Below are 26,397 nucleotides of genomic sequence, written 5' to 3' on the forward strand. Positions count from 1 at the left end.
AAAGACTAACGTTCTGTTATCAAATCTAGGATCCTAAACATTATTTATTTATTTATTGCATTATATCCCACCTTTTTTCCTCCTTAAGGAACCCAAGGTGGTGTACATAGTCCTCCTCCTCTCCATTTTATCCTCACAACAACAACCCTGTGAGGTGGGTTGGGCTGAGAGTCTGTGACTGGCCCAAAGTCACCCAGTGAGCTTCCGTGGCCGAGTGGGGACTAGAACCCGGATCTCCCGGGACAAAACCATAGTAATAGAACCATTCACAATCTGACTGCAAGTTCTCAGCAATATTACATTATGGGGCTACAAATATGGATGGGAAGCAAATCAGTCAGAGTCAGGATGGAAAATTCAAGAATGTACCCCGTGCCACCATCACTGCTGCATGTTGGTTAAATGTGCCTGCAAAGAGAACTGTGAAAATGGCACTTGCAGGAGAAATGGACTTTTATGCAGTTCTGTATGTAGAACTTGCAGGGCATTAAATGCTGAAGAAGATGCTTAGAACAGAAACTTTGTACAGACTTCTCATTAAATCTAGTGCTTAGAAATAGGCTTTGAACCTTAGATGCTCATTGTTTTTCCTATGAACACATTGTTTTCTATGAACACAAAATAACATCTTTTGAATTGTTTTTGAAAAATCTATACTTCATGTGTTTATATCATCAGCAAATCAATTCTGCTTTGAGTTACATTCCTCAGCTTTTTATATCTTATTAAAAATCTGAATTAAATTCACACAGCTTGTTTTGCAATTTGTTCATAGTTATTCTATATATTGACTATACTATGAGGGTTTCCTTTAAGTTAAATAGAATGTTTACGTTGACTTATATAATATTGCCAGGGCAGATAACCTTAAGAATGGTCAAGCATCGGCTTGTGCAATCTTGACTTCATTTGTCTTCAGTCAACTTATTTATTGGTTGCCTCCAAACATTTTGGTGATAGGTAGGTAGCTCCATTCATTCACTGAAAAGATGTAGGGCCAGAAGCAAGAGGTTCTTAACAGTAAGCACATTCCAGTATGTGGAACGAGCCTATACACATACACACTTCTCCATGTAGTTTGGAACCCTGCAAAGGCAGACTCTCAGCTGAGTGCTGGAATGTGTATGGTAGAGGCAGAGCACCCTGCTGAATACATGGAAGGGTCTGTTCTCCGTTATGATCCTTAAGTGAGTCTATGGCTGAGCTGGGGATTGGAACATAGGTTGTGCCACTTCAGATCCAATGTTCCATTAACACCTGCACCATGTTGGCTCTTGCACTGTATTACAGACAGACTTTTTAAGCTGGGGAGAGGTAGGAAAGAATAGGTAGGTCTAAACTTCTCCTGTCTTTCCAACAGCATGGATTTCACCCAACCCCAATGCAAATGAGGCAAAGACAGACCTCCTTATAAACAGAGTTTCTACTTCTCATGCCCCACTATCTCCCTTAAGGAGCAGCAAAGTTACAACATTAAATTATTTTTATGCTATTTCTAGCTTCTGACTTCTTAAAAACACTGTTTAATTATACTTGCCTAGTGGATCTCTCTGCTGTGAGTTCCCATCCCATATACCTTCTCTTTATGTTATCTTAATAGTTTATCTGAGTAGCATAGATGAGTCCTACTGTTGAGGGTTAGAATTGTGTAGTGTGTTTTTAATGTGTTTTTAATGGGATTAATATTTCTTTGTTCAAGAATCAGAGGCTGTTTTTTCTTTTTATTGATTTTTATTATAACAAAATGCAATACAGACCCTTTTTCAAATAAGGAAAGGCATCGTTAAATTGCCAACTAATGCTTAATCTATTCCATTATAAGAAGAAGGCAATGGCTGGCTGGGTGGGGTGAAAATAAAATGAATGCTCAATAATTTACTGTAGAACATAGCTAATTTCTCATGAGGTTAAGAAAATAACTTAATAAATCACACTGGACATAAGTATCCAATAAAGGAGAGAGAGAATTGCCAGACTATACAATTGTTACGACAGGACCAAAAAATTAGTCAACATGAACCCCTTGCTCTTGAGGTGCAGTAGGAATGGTGTTTGGTGTAGTTTTTGTTTCTGGTGCTCCAGAAATTAAGGAAATATGGATAGTTGCTAGTAGTGGTATAATTTCATCGACCCTCTTGTCATCAAGGTATTATATATATCCTGCTTGACTAGAGTTTCCTAGGGTTTTAGTATCATTTCCATATCTGCTGTAGAGATGGAAGTTCTTTCATCCTGATTTTAGTTTTATTACATATATGAAATAGGTTTTAGTAAGTGGGACTGTGTTTATTGTGAGTTACTTATCGCATGATATTTTTGGTAAGCTGCTTTGAGTTTATTTTATGAAGAAAAGTGGGGTATAATTTTTTAAAATAAAACAGTACAGCAATCTGTTATTTACAGATCTCTTGGGTGTCCTTCCCTTTAGTAATCTTACCGCACATTGTGGGCCTGAGCTGGGAGTCAATTCTATATGATGTGAACTGTCATCGATAAATTTGGAATGTGGACAGATGTTGATTTCTGTACAGCAAAGGACTCTTCTACCACTCCAATGGTAATAGCCCTGATTCAGCAGTGAGAGCTTGATAATTCTTTTTATTTATTTATTACATTTTTATACCGTCCAATAACCAAAGCACTCTCTAATTGTAATAGAGCAGAAAGGAAGGGACTCACTAACTATTGGGGAGGGGGAAGCATGTTTGCTCCATTTTCCTAATGAGAAATTGCTGTCACTTTCCTGAGAGTCGTGTAAATGGATAGAATTTGTGAAATTGACCAAATTTGAGTAAAACAAATTTTGGTCTAGACAATTTCATTTCTAGGGGGAAGCTTCCACTTTTTTATGAAGGCCTATGAGTGCACCTACATAAATATGTGCCCATCACAAACGTAAATATTTTTTAAAAGTTAAAACAATTTCAAAACAGCACCAATTGAGGAGGAAGAGATATATGTGTGTGGAGTGGCTGGGGGGTAGGTAGAATGCTTCCCTTTATGGGCAGTATTTGTATCAGCTGTAGCAGCACTGCTTATCTTTCTGGGGTTTGTGTTGGTTTTTCCAAGGATTCAGCTTGGAGCTCTGTGTAAATCTATAAAACCAAATTATGGGACACAAAAATCTACATGTATATGGCAGGCAGTGACATCTCTACAATATTGATTCCATAGGTCTGAAAATCTGTTGGGTGTGCTCAGCACTGGACTGAAATCCTATCCACACTTATTTGGCATAATTGAGTGGAACTTGCTTCCAAGTAAATGTACATAGGATTAGGTTGCTTGTTATTCTTGGATAAGCGTCAACATTTCTCAATACTGTAATGAATACAGAAATACTGGATTTTGGCTGTAATGTAAGGACCAAACTACACATAATGCAAGAGATTGATTATTGTTTGTTTTTTACTCAGAGTGATCCTTGGGAGTGGGGGTACTAATTTGATCAGAGCAGTGGCATGGAGGAATGCTTAGCCCTTTTTCCTCTTGCTCTTTTTCCAGGCAAAATCAGTGCTTCCAGATGGTTTCCCATTTATGGAAAAAAAGAAAGATTAATGGACCCCAAATCCATATAAACAGCCAGGAGGGGGGCTAAATTTGATTGGGAAAATGGCCTGAGGATGGAAAGGGTAAAGCACCCGCTCCTTCCATGCCACTTCTCTGATAAAATTTGTAGCCCCCTGCATTTGAGCATGAACAAACAAATCACATGTCTCTCACACTATATATAATTTGGTACTAATATATTAATCCACCTACTCGAAACATGGGAGCAGTACTATTAAGTACTTAAGTACTATTAAGGAGTACTACTATAAAAAAATCTTAAGAATCAATGCTGGAACATTCCCAGCTCTTTGGTATCACCATGATCACAGAGTTCTACCTTGCATAGATTAAAAAAAAAATGATTTCATGTTGAAATAATCATAATCTCCCCCTTCAATCTTTAAAATGCAAAACAACCTAACAAACTGCAAAGAATATGTCTTGGCTTGATCTTACTGGCTATATTTATTCCACCTACAGCACAATTCCATAGATCTGTACTCAAAAATAAGTCATATTAAATTCAGTGGGGCTTATTCCAAGGAAACTGGGTACAGGATTATAACCTTAGTATTACAAGAAAAATGACACAAGGAAGAACTTAATTCCGTTCATCCATCAACTATTAATGGATTCTGTGGCTCTGACTAAACACCAAACACCATGACCTAGACATCCTGCTCACCCCCAATTCTTGTATATAGTATAGTCAAAAGGTCTAATACTGCATGCAAGAATCTCGCTTGCCACATGCACCAGTGAACAGCTGGTGCTCCTACTTTGGCAATCAGCTGGGCAGCAGCAGGGAAAGATTGCTGAGGGAAGGCTTTAATCTCTCTCCTTCCAGTCCCCCAAATAAATGATGAATGCGAATCTCTGGCCCTCTCTGTTTCTCTCTTTGAGCTGGTAGGTACAGATCTTCAGTAATCTGCTGAGCTCCATTATAAAAGCAAATTATGTTTCACAAGTGATAAAGTTGGTGCCATCTAGCAATAAGAGATTCCCAGTGGTGGCACACTTGCACTCAAGCATCACATTATTTACAAATATATAAATTTACATACTGCATACATGTTATGTTCAATATCCAAAAGAATGTAACACTACGCTTTGGAATATGACTATTTCTTACAAATTCTTGGAGTACAGACCTATCAGTGGCCATGATGGTTATATGGAACTTCCCTATCAAGAGGCAGTATGCTTCTGAATACCAGTTATGTATTTATTATTCATAACAATTGTTTATACTCCACCTTTCAGGATACAAAACTTCCAAGGAAGCTTCCAAGAAAGATGAAGATACATGTATAAAATCACATCCCATAGTGCAGTTGATGGTAGAAAGCCTTGTGGGAGAAGGGAGGGGTAGTCCAGCTGGAGTAGGCTCTGAGAGGATTGATTTATCCAAAACGTTTTCATTCTTCAGATGGGGTTATCTCAACCTGCACTGTGGAAGTTTTATGGAAAGCTTCCGGTTCTGTGGAAAGCTTCACCTGTTGATTTCTAAACTTCAGGCTGCTGTTAAAAGTAGGAAAGCAGGCTGGACCAGTTTTTTTTCTGATCAGTTGGCAATCCCACTCACTGCCAGTAAGGTTTACAAACAGCCCGGGCCTGTAGAATGCATTTAGCTTGTCAGTGAAAATAAATAAAAATATGTCCAAAAGCTTTTGGAGTCATGACAGAACTTCTCTGACTTAAAAAGAAATACCTCCTCTGTTTGATATGACTTGACAGAGATGCAAGCCCATGCAAAACCAGAGCTGATTTCTTTAAGCTCATTAGATTTAATTAACCAGATCTAAGCATCAGCAGAACAATCTATTTAAAAAGCCTCCTTATTTGTTTTTAATGGAACAGTGTGGGGAAAGCCTACCCACTTTTGCATTTGAGGGCTTGGACCAAATACACAGCTTTGACTCCTACATACTGACTATACTAATAAGCAGTGTAAAATTCTACATTTGTATTACAAGGAAATGTTCTGTACCCAGAAGGAAACCTATTACAAAAGATGGATGAGGAAGACTGGATTGAGCAACATTTTTTCATCTCCGCAACAGGTCTCTTTGCTAGCTATGTGGGATATCATTTAAGCTTAGACCAGAACTGTGATAACTAATTGTGCACAACGTAATGTCTGTCTCATCCCAGCTTAATTACAGATGCCCTTGTATGTTTGAGATAAAAAATATAGCTTTTATGTCCATAGGAAGATGCTTCTGATTAGCCTGAAGGTGCCCCCTCCCTCATATTCTCTCTCCCTCCCACCCTCCCTCCCTCCCTCTCCTCTTCTGGTGTGGTAAGGAAAGAGCTGTTGCATAACTCCTAGGACTCTTACTATAGGGGTGCTTCCAGGCAACACTTTTATCCTGCATGCATGGAATTTAATGGGGATCCAGACAACATGGTCTCCCACTCATAACCCTCCCATGTTTTTTTACACATTTTTTCCACCTTTTTTTCTTAATGCAGAAAATCTGTTAAGGGAAAAAAGATGGAATTGCTGCTCAATGCCCTCTGTCTGGAAGCACCCTATAATGGCTGCATTGTAAGTGGTTACATTACTGTCACAAGGCCATTTTCTTTCAGCTGCATGCACAATTATTTATATTTATGTAATTGTATTTTAAACTGCCTTCATTTTCTGCATGCAGCTAAGGAAGCACCCCCTTTTTTGCATTAATATGAATCTACCAACAAACGTAGGTCGTCATAAGAAGACATGCTTTGCCCCCACACCCCTGGTCCTAAACACATGGCAGGTGGCAACATGAAACAGGGCCTTTTGGTAGTGGTGCCTCAGTTCTGGAATTCCCTCTCAGGGGAAGTCTGTTTGGCTCAATCATTGGTTTTAGACATTTAGGATACAATCGTAGGCATATTTAGACAGAAAAAAGGCTGTCTAAATATGCATATTTAGACAGAAATGTTGTAGACCTTTTCTCTGTCTAAACATGCACTGGATTGCATCCTTAGTTTAAAAACAAAAACCACACACACTTCAAAGGGTATTCTGAACCAGGAGGATTGAGTATGTTCTTGATTTTACTGCTTGTTACCCCCTCCCCCCCATCTGTTGCCCTTATTTTTTGCCTGATTTTAATAGGTGTTTTATATATATTGGTTTTATATTGTTGTTTTGGGGGTCCTTCTTGAACAAAAAGATGGAATATTAATGTCTTACCTAAACAACAACAAAGTAACCACCCTCAAAACCTGGAATAGCCTTCCAGCTCAAAGCTTAATTTAGAGATGATTCTATGATCTGTCTTTGCCTAAACTTGCCTCACTTATTTTACCCTCCATACTGTTTAAAGTTCCTGCCTAGGATTAACTGACGGAACCTTGAACACGTCATTCAAAATAATTCACAACTTCTGTATTCTATTTTTTCTTCACTTATTTTACTCTAAGTAAAATATTGTACCTAACCTAGCTGTTCTCCCACTAGCTACCACCATTTTTATTTTGAGCATAGAGATGGCATAGAAAAACAAATAGAACCGTTCAGAAGTAAAATAGGTAATTTGCATTTAGAATTAAGTTTTCTGGAAAGATTGGTGGTGAGGATCAGTGGTTGCCTTCAAGAAAATACCTTACTCCACCAATGTGTACACTTGATCCTTGACCAATGTGTACACAAGACCAAACATGATATAATTTGGAAAGAATCTGTTTAAAGCTTTGGCTTTTTCCTAGCTCCAGCTCTGAATTTCACTTCCGCAGTGATCTAATGTTATACAGGAGCAAACTGTAACCCCTGATGGGGATGGTACTAACCTCCATGCATTCAAAACAAGGTCTGAAAAGAGCACCTCCACGTATAACTGTATTGTGTAGAGCTTTTTCCACGCAACCGGAACCCCTGAAAAAGCAGGGATTGCACAGAGAAGCCCTGTATGCATACAGTTCCCAACTTGCACACATGGGAGTATAGATGAACCATGATGTTGCTTACTATGTTTTCTGTTAAGTTTGCTGTGAATTGTTCATTAGCAGTAAGTAAACCATGTAGCAGTAAGGGGAAGACCTAGATGGAACTTCTTGAAACCAAGTAGGGGAAAATGCAATGTCTGTGACCCAGTTCCTAACACAGGTTGCCTCTGCTTGTGCATAGGATTGGGATATCTGCTGTATTACAATCCCCCCATCATGTAGTGAGTTCAAGCCCAGGATCAATTCATAGAAAAAAAAACCCTGTTTGCAATGTCATTGATAACTGATAACATACACTATAAGCAATGTGTTCAGTGGCAGAAAATTCTGCAAAGAACATCACATAGGATTGTCATTCTTACAGCTTTTTGAACTAGAAGTCTAACACTTCTATATACAAATTGAAATAAACATCATCATGATGTTCCATTTTATCTGAAGTTAATAGAGAAAATGAGTATCAAAAATGCCTGCTTCCTTGAGTATAAACATATGTATGTGAATGGAAGTAAATAATTCAGAAGGTTTAAGGCAAAACATTTGGAAACAAGGAGACATTCCATCCCTTCTCTTTCCCTCTTGCACACACTGCTCTGCATGCGGGATTTCCAGATTAGTTGGCCTTGCTGTGTGCATAGAGCTGTATTTACTCAGAGCTGTAACACATGCATTTGCCACACAGACTGAACATTCCCCCATATTTTAAAAGAAAAGGTTCATACTGTTTGGTTGCTACGTTTTTTGTTTAAGTTCAAGTAAGCCTGTATTAAACTGGAACCCTTAGTTATTTAACTTTCTTTTTAATTGTATTTAGAATAATCACCTCAGTAGAGAAGACTCTTAAGTACTCTGTGATAAAATTACATGACAGAATTAAAAATATTTAGCACAGACTGTATGAAAATTGTTCACATGGCTCATCTGGGAGTTAATTCTAAGAATGTACCTTAAGCATCCGTGATAAACATATTCAGAGAAGTTGAACATCTATCAATATGGCACATGTCAGTGACTCCATCTAGAATAGCTATAGTCATGTGTGAAAATAAACGAGCACTTCGGCATAACGTTTTGAGATTCATATATAGAGAGATATATATACAGTAAGTGCCCCTTCATGGATCACTGCCTTGTTGTGGCGAAGGGGCTTGCGTAACTCAGTGAAGCCATAAGCTATGCTGTGCAGGGCCACCCAAGACGGACAGGTCATGGCGGAGAGTTCTGACAAAATGTGGTCCACTGGAGAAGGAAATGGCAACCCACTCCAGTATTCTTGCCAAGAAAACCCCATGGAACGTATCACAAGGCTAAAAGATATGACGCCGGAAGATGATCCCCTCAGATTGGAAGGTGTCCAACATACTACTGGGGAAGAGCAGAGGGTATTTCCAAGTAGCGCCAGAAAGAGTGAAGCGGCTGGGCCAAAGCCGAAAGGACACTCAGCTGTGGATGTGTCTGGTGGTGAAAAGAAAGTCCGATGCTGTAAAGAACAATATTGTTTAGGAACCTGGAATGTCAGATCAATGAATCAAGGTAAGCTGGAGGTGGTCAAACATGAGATGGCAAGATTGAACATGGACATCTTGGGAATCAGCGAACTTAAATGGACAAGCATGGGCGAATTTAATTCAGGTGACCATCATATCTACTACTGTGGGCAAGAATCCCTTAGAAGAAATGGAGTAGCACTCATAGTCAACAAAAGGGTGGGAAAAGCAGTACTGGGGTACAATCTTAAAAATGATAGAATGATCTCAGTACGAATCCAAGGCAAACCATTCAACATCACAGTAGTTCAAGTCTATGCCCCAACCACTGATGCTGAAGAAGCTGAGGTTGATTGGTTCTATGAAGACCTACAACTAGGGATGGCGGAAAATTTCTCCCCGAAACTTCGGGGGCCGAGTGCCAACGTGTTCGGTCCCTCGAACAAGTTTCGGGGAGAAATTCTCCGCACCCCCCCGCACCCCCCCCCCGGGACAGGACTTACCTTTCCCGAATGTCCCTCCCGGCGGCGGGTCCGGACGGCGGTTCGTCGGGTCTTCGTCCGGAGCAGGAGCGGCAGCCGGTCTTTCGACCGGCTGCCGCCGCCATTCCAATAAAAGAAAAGAAAAAACGCCCCCGTGATAGGCTACGTGACGATTAACGTAGCCTATCACGGCTAGATTTGCAAAGTCAGCCGTGATAGGCTACGTAAATCGTCACGTAGCCTATCACGGGTGACTTAAAAAAAAAAAAAAAAGTGCGTACTGATAATGGCGGCCCCCATAGGGAGCCGCCATTCCCGTTCCTTATTTGGTCGCTGTAGTCTACGTAAAGATTATGTAGACTATGGCGAAAATAAGGGCAACGCTATTTGCGTTGCCCTTATTTTCGCCGTAGTCTACGTAAAGATTTAGGTAGACTACAGCGACCAAATAAGGAACGCGAATGGCGGCTCCCTATGGGGGCCGCCATTTGCGTACGCGCTTTTTTTTTTTTTAAGTCACCCGTGATAGGCTACGTGACGATTTACGTAGCCTATCACGGCTGACTTTGCAAATCTAGCCGTGATAGGCTACGTTAATCGTCACATAGCCTTTCACGGGGGCTTTTTTTTTTTAACTTTTAATTTCGCGGCCGGGCAAGGTGGGAAGCCTCCTCCCCGGCCTGAATTTCGGCCGGGCGAGGCGGGAAGCCTCCCCCCCCGGCCTGAACTTCGGCCGGGCGAGGCGGGAAGCCTCCCCCCCGGCCTGAACTTCGGGGGGAGAGCAGCGAAGCGCCTCCCCCCCACCGCGAAAAGCTGCGAGACCAGGTAAGTGACTTTCGTGCACCCCTACCTACAACACCTTCTAGAACTAACACCAAAAAAAGATGTCCTCTTCATCATAGGGGATTGGAATGCTAAAGTAGGAAGTCAAGAAATCACCGGGATAACAGGCAAGCATGGCCTTGGTGTACAGAATGAAGCAGGACAAAGGCTAATAGAGTTTTGCCAAGAGAGCACGCTGATCATACCAAACACTCTTTTCCAACAGCACAAGAGGCGACTCTACACATGGACATCACCAGATGGTCAATATCAAAATCAGATTGATTATGTCCTTTGCAGTCAAAAATGGAGAAGCTGTATACAGTCAGTAAAAACAAGACCTGGAGCTGACTGTGGCTCGGATCATGAGCTGCTTCTTGCAAAATTTCGGCTTACATTGAAGAATGTAGGGAAAACCACTAAACCATTCAGGTATGACCTAAATCATATCCCTTATGCATATACAGTGGAGGTGAGGAATAGATTTCAGGGATTAGACCTGATAGACAGAGTGCCTGAGGAACTATGGATGGAGGTCCGTAACATTGTTCAGGAGGCAGCAACAAAATCCATCCCAAAGAAAAAGAAATGCAAGACAGCAAAGTGGCTGTCTGAAGAGGCTTTACAAGTAGCTGAGGAAAGAAGGGAAGCGAAAAGCAAGGGAGAAAGGGGAAGATATATCCAACTGAATGCAGAGTTCCAGAGAATAGCAAGGAGAGACAAGAAGGCCTTCTTAAATGAACAATGGAAAGAAATGGAGGAAAACAACAGAATGGGAAAGACTAGAGATCTCTTCAAGAACATTGGAGATCTCAAGGGAACGTTTTGTGCAAAGACGGGAATGATAAAGAACAAAGAAGGCAGGGACCTAACAGAAGCAGATGAGATTAAGAAGAGGTGGAAAGAATACACAGAAGAACTATACAGGAAAGATCTGAATGTCCCTGATAGCCATGATAATGCAGTCACTGAACTTGAGCCGGACATCCTCGCGAGTGAAGTCAAGTGGGCCTTAAGAAGCATTACTAACAACAAAGCTAGCGGAGATGACAGTATTCCAGCTGAGCTATTTAAAATCCTAAAAGATGATGCTGTTAAAGTGCTGCACTCAATATGCCAACAAATTTGGAACACTCAACAGTGGCCACAAGACTGGAAAAGGTCAGTTTACATTCCAATTCCAAAGAAGGGCAACGCCAAAAAGTGTTCAAACTACCGTACAATTGCGCTCATTTCACATGCCAGCAAGGTTATGCTCAAAATCCTACAAGCTAGGCTTCAGCAGTATGCAAACCGAGAACTACCGGAAGTACAAGCTGGGTTTCAAAGAGACAGAGGAACTAGAAATGAAATCGCCAACATTCGCTGGATCATGGAGAAAGCAAGAGAATTCCAGAAAAACGTCTATTTCTGCTTCATTGACTACGCTCAAGCCTTTGATTGTGTGGATCACAACAAACTGTGGCAAATTCTTAAAGTGATGGGAGTACCAGACCACCTTACCTGTTTCCTGAGAAACCTGTATTGAGGGTCAAGAAGCAACAGTAAGAACCGGACGTGGAACAACCGATTGGTTCCAAATTGGGAATGGAGTACGACAAGGCTGCATATTGTCACCCTGCTTATTTAACTTATATGCAGAGTACATCATGAGAAATGCCGGGTTGGATGAATCACAGGTCAGAATTAAGATTTCCAGGAGAATTATCAACAACCTCAGATACGCAGATGATACCACCCAAATGGCAGAAAGCAAAGAGGATCTAAAGAGCCTCTTGTTGAGGGTGAAAGAGGAGAGTGCAAAAGCTGGTTTGAAACTCAGCATTAAAAAAACTAAGATCATGGCATCTGGCCCCATCACTTCCTGGCATATGGAAGGGGAAGAAATGGAAGCAGTGACAGATTTTATTTTCTTGGGCTCCAAGATCACCGCAGACGGTGACTGTAGCCATGAAATTAAAAGACGCTTTCTCCTTGGGAGGAAAGCTATGGCCAACCTAGACAGCATAGTAAGAAGCAGAGACATCACCTTGCCGACAAAGGTCCGTCTAATCAAAGCTATGGTTTTCCCAGTAGTAATGTATGGCTGTGAGAGCTCTTCTATAAGGAAGGCTGAGCGCAGAAGAATTGATGCTTTTGAACTGTGGTGCTGGTAGGGATGTACGAAAGTCACTTACCTAGTCTCGCAGCTTGCTTCGCGGTGGGGGGGAGGCGCTTCGCTTCTCCCCCCGAAGTTCAGGCCGGGGGGGGAGGCTTCCCGCCTCGCCCGGCTGAAATTCAGGCGGGGAGAAGCGCCCCGTCTCCCCGGTCACGAACTTCAAAAGAAAAAAAAGGGCAATGCAAATATAAGGGCAATGCAAATAGCCCTATGGAGGCCACCATTTGCGTACGCACTTTTTTTTTTTTTAAAGTCACCCGTGATAGGCTACGTAACGATTTACGTAGCCTATCACGGCTAGATCTGCAAAGTCAGCCGTGATAGGCTACGTTAATCGTCACGTAGCCTATCACGGGTGACTTAAAAAAAAAAAAAGTGCGTACGCAAATGGCGGCCCCCATAGGGCTATTTGCATTGCCCTTATTTTTGCCATAGTCTACGTAAATCTTTACGTAGACTACAGGGACCAAATAAGGAATGCGAATGGCAGCTCCCTATGGGGGCCGCCATTAGCGTACGTGCTTTTTTTTTTTTTCTTTCAAAGTCACCCGTGATAGGCTACGTGACGATTAACGTAGCCTATCACGGCTGACTTTGCAAATCTAGCCGTGATAGGCTACATTAATCGTTATGTAGCCTATCACAGGGGCGTTTTTTTTTTCTTTTTTACTTGTAATGGCGGCGGCGGCAGCTGGTCGAAAGACCGGCTGCCGCCCCCGCCCCTGACGAAGACCTGCTGAACCGCCGCCGGGACCCGCCGCCAGGAGCGACATTCGTGAAAGGTAAGTCCCATCCTGGGGGGGGCGGGGGGGCAGAGAATTTCTCCCTGAACAACCTTCGGAGGACCGAATGCGTTGGCACTCAGCCTCCCGAAGTTTCAGGGAGAAACTCTCCCCCATCCCTAGGTGCTGGAGAAGACTCTTACGAGTCCCCTGGACTGCAAGGAGGTCAAATCGGTCCATCCTAAAGGCAATCAACCCTGAGTGCTCATTGGAAGGACAGATACTGAAGCTGAAGCTCAAATATTTTAGCCACCTAATGCAAAGAGAAAACTCTCTGGAAAAGACCCTGATGCTGGGAAAGACTGAAGGCAAAAGGAGAAGGGGACGGCAGAGAATGAGATGGCTAGATAGCATCACTGATGCAATGAATATGGACTTGAGCACACTCCAGGAGAGAGTGCAGGACAGGAAGGCCTGGCGTGCTATGGTCCATGGGGTCACGAAGAGTCGGACACGACTGAATGACTGAACAACAACAGATAAAAGTAAGTGAGGACACTTAAAGGCATCATTAAAAGAGCACAATTCAAGACATTCTTAGAATACAGTTGTGAACATTTTCAGGTGTTACTAGCAATTGTATTGACTGTACAAGGAAGAAAGGTCCTGAGGTTTGGGCAATAATTGTCTATACTGCCTAATGGTTTACTCCAATGTTTGAACCAGTGTGCATTGCTGTAAGAATAGGGAACTTTTCAATGTACGTAGCACTTGACCAGTCACTGAAATCTTACGGTGCGCGTAGTGAACTTACTAACCAAAGAAAATAGTTTTGTCACTACTGCTAGTCAATGGTCCAGTCACAGCACTTTTGTCTCCAATATATTATCAATGGATCCATATTGTTGTGATTATCCCAAAACCTAATATTCCTGTTAAGACAAATTTCTTTTGCATTCAACCGTTTGGGCATTGCTTTTTTGTTTGTTTTTAATTTACAGGTGTGTCTTTTTAAAATGCTGCCCCAGTTTCATTTTAAGGACAATAAGTTCAAGGAAGATTCAGTAAGCAATGCAACTGTAACCCTTTTGTATTTTACAAACAGTTGCCCAAGTTGGATCTTGTATAAGAGTGCATGTACCTGGGTGTAAACCCATTGAATGTGATGAGACTTACTTCTGAGTTAACATGCGTAGGATTTTGCTTCAAGTCTTGTAGTTAGCCACAAAACAAGGATACTTGTTCTCCAAGTCCAGTTTGCTAAATCTACACTCTGGACCAAAGTTACAAATAAGCAATAAAAATGTTTTGAGGGCTGTTAAATCTTCTTTTGTACTTACCTGCAAGGCTTATAATCCAGTTGTTTTCCATTGGTACAAAAGAGTGTGATCCTGACTACTCTGGCATCTGTGCCTGTTTCCTTTGGCTTCATTACACTCGAATACTAATTGCAGCCCCAGCAGTTTCCATACAGGAGCTTTGTGGCATGTGAGGATCAAATGCTGCCATCAGCTGCAGAGGTTTCATGTTAACATGAATTTCTGCTCAGTAGGGGTTAAAAGTTATTGAGTTATTAAATTTCAAGTGTTCCAGGTAGCAGCCCCATCACTCTAGTTACAGGCACCACCTGTTCTGGCTGTTTTTCAGACAGCATGCTGCATTTCCAACAAATGCAGCTTGACATCTGTTTTCCTGATCCAGCCTCTGTCACCTTTGTGAGTTATGTTCAAGATTTTTTTTTTCCATTTTAAGCACAGAAGCTTCTGTGCATTCAAACTCCTCTCCCTTCTGGCAATATAGTCATTCTGGGGATACATACTTATTTAGGGAGGGAAACTCTTTGTGGCAGCTTCTTAGGTTTGGTAGCAAGTCCTATTGAAAGGGTATTTGAGATATGCATTGTGCTTTCCCTTAAAGCCAGCCAGGTGTGAGGTGAAGAGGTGCTGAATACCTGCCAATTCAATAACCACTGTGCATATTCCAGGGCACACCTCAGAAAAAGTTTCGCCTTTGGTTCCCATTTCAGAGATGATGGGTAATTAATTGGCATATAATATGCATCACCAAGTCAGGAGCTGTGAACACTAATACAGCTAATGTGAACATTACAGAAATGTGTTTTTTTCTTCATTGTAATAACCTGTGCATGGCTGGATTAGGTAACTTGACACCCTCCCCTGTGCTTCAAGGCAAGGCTATCAGTGCACAGGTGTCTGCTTTTCTCCTATTCTACTTCCTAGCTTTTTCGGGTGATGAAAGCTGGGTAGGGTACATCTGGAAAGATGGGTCTGGCACTGAAGTTGGATCACTCGCTCATCATTTTGGGTTGCATTATCTGCTGTAATGTGCATATGACAGACAGCATCAGCTCTGTGGCAGCATGGGTTAAAGCATTTGCTATTGGGCTGAACAATCATGGCAAAGCTTCATAGGAAGAAATCAGAAATGAGTCTTAAAGCCATTTCAGTTCCAGTAGTGCTGCTTACTGCCATGACCATGGTTGCTACCATCTTTATATCCAGTGGTGCAGCACAGGGCCAAACCAGATGTGATGTTACATGCAGCTTTGCATTAAACATACACTTAAAAAAATGCAAATACAAGCTACTGGGGGAGGGGCTTATCAGGACTGCAGCAAGTGGAGAGGCAGAGTTTAATCCTTTCCACTTCTGTTGTGGTCCTGATGAAAATAGCTCATTTGAATCTGCTATTTGCATTGGGGGGAAATCCCCCTCCGGTGCCATTGGGAGGAAATTATGCCAGAGGAGGAAAGGGTTAAACTTGTCCTGCATGCTGAGATCTTGATAATTGGCAGCCTCTCCAATAGCTGCTTTTTGCATTTAAGAAAGTGTGTATGTTAAAACCAAAGTCACATTTAAATGCACAGCTAGTTTGGCTTTGTGGCCATGTCCCTGTGGGGCAGTCCTGTTGCCTGTAGGCCTCTCCCACTCTGACCTGTGGAGGAGAGGCATCTGTGCCTCAGCCTAGCAGTAGGTAGCACCTCAGGGCTGTTTTGCCTAGTAAGTGGTCGCATTTTAAAAGATGTAGGATACACACACATTCCCTCTAAAATGTCTACGCATTTTCTTTTTACCTTGTTTTCATCAGGGAAATGTTTTAGGGACTTGCAATATCGTGCCAAGTCCCGACTCAGGTTTTTGAGGAACCTTGACTAGACACCCTCAGTGAGCCCTCACAGTGAGTCTGCCTTTTCACTGCCATTGTCATCCGCTGCTATTGCTCATCACCCATTTTCTTATCATTGCTACCACTTGTTTGCTTAACAGGCAAAGAACCAGTGAGCAAGTAGACAGTAACATCCAGGGCTGGCCCTCCAATGAAGCAGCATGAGTGCCCACACCACGTGGTGGAGTGGTAGGAGTGGTAAATTGCGCTGCTCTCCCTGCCAGGAGGCAGCGCTGCCCTGACACCTCTAGCAGGTGCCTTGGAGAGCTCCACCAGCTGCTGTCCCACTATGGCATTTACCACAGTGAGAGAGTGGCCGGTGGGGCTCTCTGGAACAGCCACCCATCCTCTGTTTCCCTCATCGCATGCTTCCCTTCCCTTTGCTACCACCACTGCTGTCATGTCAGTTCAGTGGAGAGCCATGCAGCCAGAAGAAGCAACTGTGGAGCTCTCTTGAGAGCCTTGCAGCCCCTTCTTCTGGTCACATGGATCTTCATAGAGGTGACATGGTGGCACAAAGGAAAGGGGAGCATGATGTAGCAGAATGTGTTTTCTCCTGCCTCAGGTGGACAGAGAGCTTGCACCAGGACTGGAGGTACCTACTGCTCCTCCTGATCACCACTGTTGTCTGGGCCAAAGCAAGAGGGAGGTTAATAAGGCAGGTGAAGAGTGGGGGCTCCAGGGGGCTCTTGTCATTGGACTCCTGCTGGGGTGTGGGCCCTTGGTAGGTACTCCACAATGCCTACCCTTGATACCAGTCCTAATTGAGCCCCTCTCAACACTGCGGGTTTCTGTGGAGTACACATGGTGAATGTGTAGCTGTCTTGCATGTTACTGGCCCATGCTAAATATTGAATTGATAAGTCCTTCTACTATAAAGTGTGAAGTGGCCCTGGGGACAACTTTTTATGTTACGTTTGTGCTGCATCATGGAAGTTGCAGAAGCATGGCTCCTTCCTGTGCCAGAGCACTGTGAAACCCATCAGAAACCCAGACTGATCTCCATCCCAGTGAAATAGAGAGGTAATGCAGCATGAGACCAAAGGGCTTCAGTCAATGCTGACATGCCCCTATTTGGAGAGCTGGAGGACCAGCAACCACCAGCCACCAGGAATGCACAGGATGTGCTAATAGACCAGGAGAAGCAGGGGCTTCAGGGGTAGCTACCATGAGGGCATCACCTGTGAAGGACAAGGGCTCTGCCTCAGACGTGGAGGCAAAGAAACCCTCAAGCCCTTGGGAGAGATGCCTGAAAAGACAGGCACTCTGAAGGAATGTGAGACTGAGCCAGAGGCCTCCTTATGAGAAAAGGTCTACTTGTATGTAGGAGGGTTGTTCACAAGGAAGACCTTTTCAGCCACAGTCACTCACAGCCGAGGCTTGGGTGTGGCTCTGACAGCCCTTGCATAAAAACAGCTATGTAAGGCTGAAAGAGTTATTGGAAAAAATGTTGAGCAGACCTTCCTGAATCCAGCTTCCCTTGACTGACTCTTGCTGCCTTGACTGACTCTTGCTGCCTTGACTGACTCCTGCTGCAAGTACTTCTGGACTGAACTGTAACCCTCCTGTCTGCCTGCTCCTTGTCTGCCATGTTTCCTTGGAACTCTGTTGCCTGTGACCCAGACTGTTGAGGGCCTTCCACCCAATCCCTCTTTGTGCTGACCACCTTGGAACTCTTGGATCTGCAACTGCTAGGCTCAGTTTCTGGAAACGTAACAGTTACATTCACTAGGGGATGAGGAAATGAGTCTTGGCTAGCCACACCAGAAAGGGAACATGAGAAGGGACTTTCAAGCTGCGATCCTATACTCACTTAACTGGTAGTAAGCCCCACTGAACCCCACTGGGACTTATTTCTGAGTAAATGTGCTTTCAGTCTACCATCACATGTCAGACTGAGCAACTGCCGGTAAAGCAAAAATAACTGTTCCACTAACACAGGAGTGAAGATTGTGTGGTTCTCTAGAAGTTGTAGGGCTCAGCCTCCAACTCCAATTGGACCCAGAAATTAAGACCAATGTTCAGGAATTATGGGAATTGTAGTACAACATCTGAAGAGCCACACGTTCCCCACCCAGCACTAACAACTCACGTGTGTGTGTGTGTGTGTGTGTGTGTGTGTGGTGCGTGCACAAACAAGTTTAGGTCATTAAATGAAATGACATGGCTACCGCTGGATGGAGCACATAACAGTCATCATCCATTTTTCATTTTAAAGTAATGACTTCAGTGTAATGTGCACAATTTTGCAAAGTTCACCTTGCAACAGGAGTCCAGAGCCTGCAGTCAAAAGGCTAAAATCAATTAAAGTGAGAAATGGGATTTCTGTGTTTTGAAATCTCTCTTCACTCATTACCATTTATCATCTGAGTTTTTCAGAAGGTGAAAGGATTATCCTTCAACTTTTTAAATAACTTTAGAAACTAAGCACAATGATTTTAATTAACCTTTGTAGGAAAATGCTATTTATAAAATATAAATCATGTGAGTCTCTGGAAAGCAAGTCAGTAGCTATTTAAAATGATTTCATAAATCCAGTCATTCATCCATTCCATTAGTTCATTATTTTCTAGAAGTCTGGGTACTTTATTTCAGAAATGTCACACTTTTGGAAAGAATTGAAAAGGATCTGATTGAATTTCTTTCTGAATAGCAGTACACTTTTGTTTATTACTGCTAAATTATTTCTTCTAATTTCAGTGATACTTTGCTGCTGCATTTGAATTTCTCTTAAGTAATTTTTCATCTTCCTTTTTATAAATAAAATGCCTTTTCTATCATCTTTCAGTGTACCTGTTTTTCTCTTTATGTACACATGTTAAATTAGAAGTTGCCAGAGGCAGATGCCCACTTTTACCTTTTGTGCTTGCTTACCTTCAGTTTTTAAAAGCCTATGCGGGAAGCATGGTCTGGCTAAAATCGGGGAAGTGTCAGGATCTGGGGCTTGTAGTTTCATTAAAGTTTCTCCTACATTTCTCCCCCCCCCCATAATTTGAGTCTTTTATATATATATACTACAGCAGCAAATGAATATTTTGTAGAGCAATTGTACAGAATATTTTGATTATTTAAGAAAATGTATATCCTGCCCTTCCACTGTATTTAAAGTGCTCAGGACAGATAATAGGGTTTTCCTGGGGCCCTTAAAGCTTGAGGGTTTGCAGTTGCCTGGCTTTTTTACAATATGAACCCTGGGTGACAGACAGGGGTGGGGAAAACAGCAGCAGATGGGGTTCCATTCCCCACTGAAGGATAAGGTACATAGCTTGGACATGATCTTGGACAAAGTGCTGCTCCTGCATGGTCAGGTGGTAGCCAGGAGTACCTTTGCTCAACTTTGGTTCGTGCACCAGCTGTGTCCCTTCCTGGGGAAGTCATATCTGACCACAGTGCCTTAATCACATCCTATCTAGATTGCTGTAACATATTGTACAGGGCAATATTAATTTTTGTGAACTGCCCGTAGAGCTTTGGCTATTGGGCGGTATAGAAATAAATAAATAAATATCCTTGGAGAGTGTTCAGATACTACAGCGAGTGCAAACATGGTAGTCAGACTTTTGTCTAGTGGGCAGTTTATAGACCACCCGACGCTGGTCTTGAAACAGCTTCACTGGCTTCTTCTTTGTTTCTGAATCCAGTTCAAGTCCTAAACAGCTTGGGGCCAGAGTATCTGAAACACCTCTTCCTTTATGAACCTGCCCAGAGCTTCCATTCATCACCTGAGGCCCTGTTGCATTTCCCACCTCTTGAAGAGGTGATGTTGGTGGGCTCTCAAGGCAGGGCCTTTTGTGTAGCAGCACCCCAGTTGTGCAACTCCTTCTTCATGGAGGTCAGGTTATGTCCTTTCCTATTGACCTTTAGATAGCTGGTTACAGTTATACTGTTCCATTGAGCTTTTGGTGATTAATGCAGCTTCTTGATGTTAGAGGGTTCCATGTTTTATTTTATTTGTATGATTTTACTTTAAATCACCTCAAGCAGTGGAGTGAAAATTAAAAACACATTAAATAAATGCAAGGCAGGTGGAACTTATTCAGCAAAAGTCAAGATGGAAGTTATGAATTGTATCCATATCATTGTTAGAGAAATGTCATAGAACCTGAATCTCTGAAGGTTCAGCAGTGTTAGCAAGGAGGTTTGGCAAAAAGTTTGTGAAATCAAGGCTGGGATAGAGTGTGCACTACAATGCAATAGCAGTATAGGAAGCACAGAACCTGATGCAATGCCTATTAAAATAAGTGGGAGTTTTACAAATAGTTCCATATCTATGGAGTTCCCATCAGCATAAACATGTTGAGATTCAGAATTTCTGTACCGATTTAAAATACTTTTGTACACTTATCTAAACTGCACCAACACTCCTGGTCGTTATGCATATCATTCCCACTGATTGGGTTTGCACAACGCGACTGTCGTTGAAACATGGGTTGTTGTTGAACCATGGGTTATCGTATTGTCTGAGCCCAGCGCCTTTTATGCAGTGTGGCTTGTTAACCACCCTGAACAACCCAACAACAAACCATGGGTTCTCAGGATGGCTTGTTCAAGAAAAATAAGCCACCCTGCATGCTTAACAAGCCACCCTGCAGAGAATGCACTGGGTTCAGACAGCACAATAACCCATGGTTCAACAACAATCCATGGTTCAACAACAACACACACTCAACCACTGAGTGTGGGTTATTGTATTGTGCGAACCCAGTCACTAAGGCTAAGCTTTCCTTAGTTTTCATGGAGGTTTAAGTAAAACAACTTTCTGCAATAATTCTTACAGTCTATTACAGAAATAATGGTACATTTATGGTCCGTCCCAGATTGAATGAAGGCTATGACAATTTACCGTGTAAATGAGGGATCTGGAACTGATGGTTACTGGGCCAAGACCAGTTCCCTGTGAGGTATGATCTTCCCCGCTCAGTCACCAGTCCAGAGCAAGACAGAGTATACGAAAACAATCCTTTTTCTCCCCCTCCTTGTATTTTCTTGTTTTCTTTTCTTTTTTTCCCCTATAGGTAATGTTTACTGTATATTAATATGTTTCATGATATGAATTCCTCACCACCTTTTTTTGTTTGTTTGTTTGATTGTTGTTACTGTGTTACAAATAAAATGTTTAAAAACATGGTTTATGGAGGAAATGGCCCTATGACCAGTGGGCTTGCTGGAAGCCCACTTTGGAAGAGCAGTAGAGGCAGCTTGTCCCACTATTCTTCCCCCGCCCTGCTCAAACTGGCCATCCAGTAAGGCTGATCAGAAGTCTAAGCAGAGGTATTCATTGAAATGTTATCTTTCCCTTATGTAACTGGCAGGGTAGAGGTAAGACAGAAAACACTACAGTTCTCTGAAACATTTTCAACCTTCTTTACAAAGGTGGCTAGGTGTCCTATTTTACAGGGGATAGTCCTCTATTTGAAGGGCTGCCACAGGAGAGTCCTCTATTTGAAGATGTCCTTGGTTTGAAGGGCTGTACAATCCAAATCTGGTTTGAAGATAAAGAATCAAAAGAAGAGAGACGCAGGGGCGTTGAACTCGCTCATCAACAGGAAGTACCTGGATAGCAAACTTGAGCAAGCACACAAGTGTCCTGGTCAGTCTTCCCCCACTGTGGTGGGAGGTATTTCTATGTAAATTGTAGTAATTCTTTTAAAATTTGCCTCTATACATACAAATTAGCATATGCAAATATTACACAAATTGGTGTCCCCTTTTGTTCTCTTCTTTGGCAATGCATTTCCTCTTTTTTGGAGATGCATAAGCCCAACCTATTCTTAACTTTTATGTGCTAGGGATGTTTTAGTCCTCTCTTCAGTTCTTTTAAATATAAAATCCACACCACAGAATTGTGTTATATATTTAGAGGGATGAACACATCAGAACCTTTTGGCATTTGGCAGAAAGTAAGCCATAACCTTTAGAAAGAGACTTTTCTCAATAAAGCGTATAGCTACTGTCATGACAACCACATGATACTGTCTATAGGAACATTTTTGAGGGAGTGGAGGATAAGCAGTCCACTGTGCTACGTCTATGGTGATGAGATAAAGGGAACGGTTGGCTGAAAAATGAGTCAAAAGTTCTACAGTGCATTCATAAGCCCATCCACCTGCCTGAAGGCGAGGGGCTTTTTTAGTTGCTGCCCACATTTCAGGTTTGATCAAGATTCTCTACCTGGAATGTGACACACCATTAGAGTAGCTAGGTTACAAGTCAGGAGCTTTTCGTAACTACGTTGCATGAGTAAGCTCACATAATTTTAACCACTATGTGTATTTTGTTCCAAGGGTTTAGAAATCATCGGTTTCTTAATTTTGTGACTCATGACTGACGCACAGCTGTTCAGTGTATATTGATTTCAACTCCTGTGAATTATCTTGGTTTTATTTGTAGTTACCCTAGTTTTCGCACTGTTCACCTCAAAAGAAGAAGCAAATTATTCTGGTTAGAAAGGCTACAGTTAGTGACTGCAAACCACAATCCAGTATAACACTGTTCCTTCAAGTCAATGAAATGTGTTCTAACATGCAGTCACGGCAAGACTTGTTGTTGTTACAAATAATAGTGTACACGCTACAGTACAAGTTACACTGTGTAGATACAGAAAAGTACTAACAGAGAATTCGAGCCTGATAACCATATCTCATGGTAACTTATTATAATGGGCTGCTGATCTTAACCAAATATGTCTAGACCAGGGATAGGCATCATGGTACTCACAGACACCAATGTGCCCCCAGAGAGCTTCCTTGGTGCCCATCGACACACCCAATTCCTCCCAGTTTTTATTTAAAAATGCTTCTGTATTGTCATACTGGCAGCTGGGATTGCTTCGAATCCCAGGAGCAAAGCTAGGAGCCTCTAACTGCTGCCATCTTAATTTCCCATGAATACCTCTGGGCAGGTTACTTGTCCTTTGTGACTAACCATGCCCATCCAATTTATGTTTGTGGCCAGGACAGTTTCTCAAATCTCCAAATGGGCCCACAGGCCCCAAAGGTTGCCTACCCCCAGCCTAGGCTGTTGGAAATCACATTCTACCTCATGTCAGTCCTTCCCAAAAATAAATGACATGGAGCAAAAGGCCAGGAGAAACTTTACATGCAGATGTTGCCAGGTTCAATCCCTGGCATTTCCAGTAAATAATCTTAGGTAGCCTACCTGAAACTTTGGACAATTGCTGCAGTAGACAGTTATCTGACTCTGTACAAGACAGCTTCATATGGTGAAAATAACACACCATGTGAGGGCTCCCCCCATCCCACTGACTGCTACCGCCATCACATGTTGAAAAGGGAGACCTACCACATGATGAAAGCTTCAGTTGATGGACCCATCATGTGGTAATTGCACTGATCATGTGATTAAAATGAATGCCTCTTTGCTGGCCTGTTGCATACCATCTTCTAATCTAACTGTTCCCTTATGGCCAAAGTTTTGTTGTTTGGTTAAAACTTTGGGTTGTTTCTCCTTCAGCAACTCAGAATGCTGGTTTGGACATCATGCCGAACAACCCAGGATCCTGCTTACCAAATCTAAAACGAAGTGGTCGGGAGGCAGCATGCTCACTTGCTTCCTCACAGTCACAAATAACCCATGGTTTGAACAACTCAGCATTGTGTGACATGTGAACTAGGTCACTGTGTGATGACTGTACAGGTGCACTATAAAATGTGTTCACCTGTGAGCTGTACTCTGCAAACAGAAGTGACTACACCATCCCCCCTATCATTTTCTTTTAAAAATGTGACTGATGCCAGCAGTGAATTATTTCTTTCTGGACACATTATTCCATTATTATTTTTATTATTTGTTTTGTCATGGGAAGGGACCATCTGAGGAACTTTCACAAAATACCTCATAGTTTCGGGGGCTTGGTGTAGAAACATAAATATTTTGTTGACTCAAATTTGAACCTGTGACCAACACAGAAGTTTCGTTTTTTAGGAAAGAAATTATTTTTGTTGTATTGCTTTTATAGTCTGATTTCTACCATAAGGTTTTTCACTGTGGGTTCCATATTTTCATAAAGTAGGAGCTAACAAGCCATAAGTTATTCTAGTCTGCTGATGTTTTGTTACTCTGCAAATTATTTTATTTATTTTTATTTTACCCCACCTTTCTGCCAAAAAATGGCATTCAAAGAACAGTTAAATTGATTAAAACAATACATTAAAATGCAATAAAAACATAACAGTTACAGAAAAAATATTAAAACCAGTGTCCAGCCCACCAGACTCACAGGTTAAAGTCCGCCTTAAATAAAACAGTTTTTGCTTGCCACCAGAAGGACATCAAAGACAGAGCAAACCTAGCCTCCCTTGGGAGGAGTTCCACAGCCTGGCAGTGGCCACTGAAAAGGCCGTCTCTTGGGTTGCTACCAAATACACCTCGGAAGGTTGTGGTCTTGAAAGAAGGGCCACTACAGAAGATCTTGGGAACCAGGCAGGCTCATATGGGAGAAGGTGGTCATTTTGTTAGCCTGGTTCCAAGCCATATAGGGCTTTATAAGTCATAACCAGCACTTTGAATTCTGCCCAGAAACAACCCAGTAGCCAGTGAAGCTGTTGTAATGAGGGAGTCTTGTGCTCCCTGTAACCAGCCCTGGTCAACAGTCTGGCTGCAACGTTCTGGCCCAGCTGAAGTTTCTGAACAGTTTTTGAAGGCAGCCCCATATAGAGCATGTTACAGTAGTCCAAATGGGATGTAACTAAGACATGTGTGACAGTGGCCAGATCAGATGTTTCTAGGAATGGGTACAGTTGGCACACTAGCATCAGCTGTGCAAATGTACTCCTGGCCACTGCCAAGACCTGGGCATCCAAGTTCAAGGGCCGAGTCCAAGAGTACACCCAAACTGCGAGGCTGAGTCTTCAGGGTAAGTGTGACCCTACCCAGCATGGGTTGAATCCCTGTTATCTGATCTGTCTTTCAACTGACCCAAAAACCCTTCTGTCTTGTCTGTATTTGTTTGCCCTCATCCACCCATTTAGAACCAGAACAGCATCATTAGTTAATGATGTTGCAATCCTTAATTATTCCTAAACTTTTATCCGGTGTTAGTCCTACTTAGAGTAGATCCATTGAAATGAATGGGACATGAGTTAGATTAACAGTTGATTCAATCAGTTATTTCTGATCTTGTTTAAATGCTCTTTTTTTTCATAGTTCGTCAGGGTGTGTTTTCTGAGACACAGAAGATATTATTCTATGAAAATTCCAACTGCATCTGCCTACCAAATTTGAAGAGCGGGGGTTGCTTGGATGAAAGTGCCCTGGTGACTTTGGGAAAGGGTTGAACCAGAGATTGATGAGGGCTGGCATTTCCTTCAGCCCATAGTCATTAAAGAGCTCAGTGACAGAAAGCCAGATCCAGCATATTGACTCTAACTTGGCATGGGTTTAGGCCAAGATGAAGGCAATGCACATTGTCACTGTGCCAAGTGGGAGTGTGCCAAGTTTCCATAAGTGGCAGTGCAAGGGGATTCTGGGTTACTTCATGCCTTTGCTTACGCCATCTGCAGGGTCCTCCTATATCATAATTACCAATGGTGCAAATACATAAAAATAAATCGGAGCCAGAACTGGGTGGGATTTCTAGTTTCCCAGTTACCCCACAGTCTCCAACATTTATCAGAGGAAAGGGACACTTGTTAAGTTCTCAGAGTGGAATGTCATTATGTTTCATTTCATATACTGTTATTGAGTTGTGTCAGTATCATAGGTGCATGTTGTAATCTGATAGTTAGACGTGTATATAACATGACAGCTGATGAGTAGCAGCACAACTCCTCTGATATCATTGTGTAATTTAAAAAGATGCAGTAACAGTTTACCAAGCTCAGTATTAATATTAATGATATTATTACTATTCTTTTAGAGGCTTAAGGCTCCTTCACTGTGCCAGAGTCAAGAATGAGAGTGCATTTGGTCTCTTAAGTGGGGAATAACAAGAAATTCCCACCTTACATTATCTTACAGCGATGGTTGAAGAGTTCCCTCCCTATTCAGGTGTCTATGGCCCAAACTCAGCCAGTGTTTAAATGTGTTTT

The 26,397-nt window shown here is 42.2% G+C and overlaps 1 protein-coding gene across 3 annotated transcripts in view; it reads left to right on the forward strand.

Moving 5' to 3' along the window:
* SACK1B (scaffolding CK1 anchoring protein B) overlaps nucleotides 1–26,397 on the forward strand; it is a 75,709-nt gene that overhangs the window by 23,779 nt on the left and 25,533 nt on the right. The gene's annotated exons all lie outside the window — the stretch shown is intronic.

Source organism: Heloderma suspectum, chromosome 1, assembly GCF_057233095.1.
Source record: "Heloderma suspectum isolate Gila_16-S chromosome 1, 16-S_ref, whole genome shotgun sequence".
In the NCBI taxonomy this organism is placed as follows: Eukaryota; Metazoa; Chordata; class Lepidosauria; order Squamata; family Helodermatidae; genus Heloderma; species Heloderma suspectum.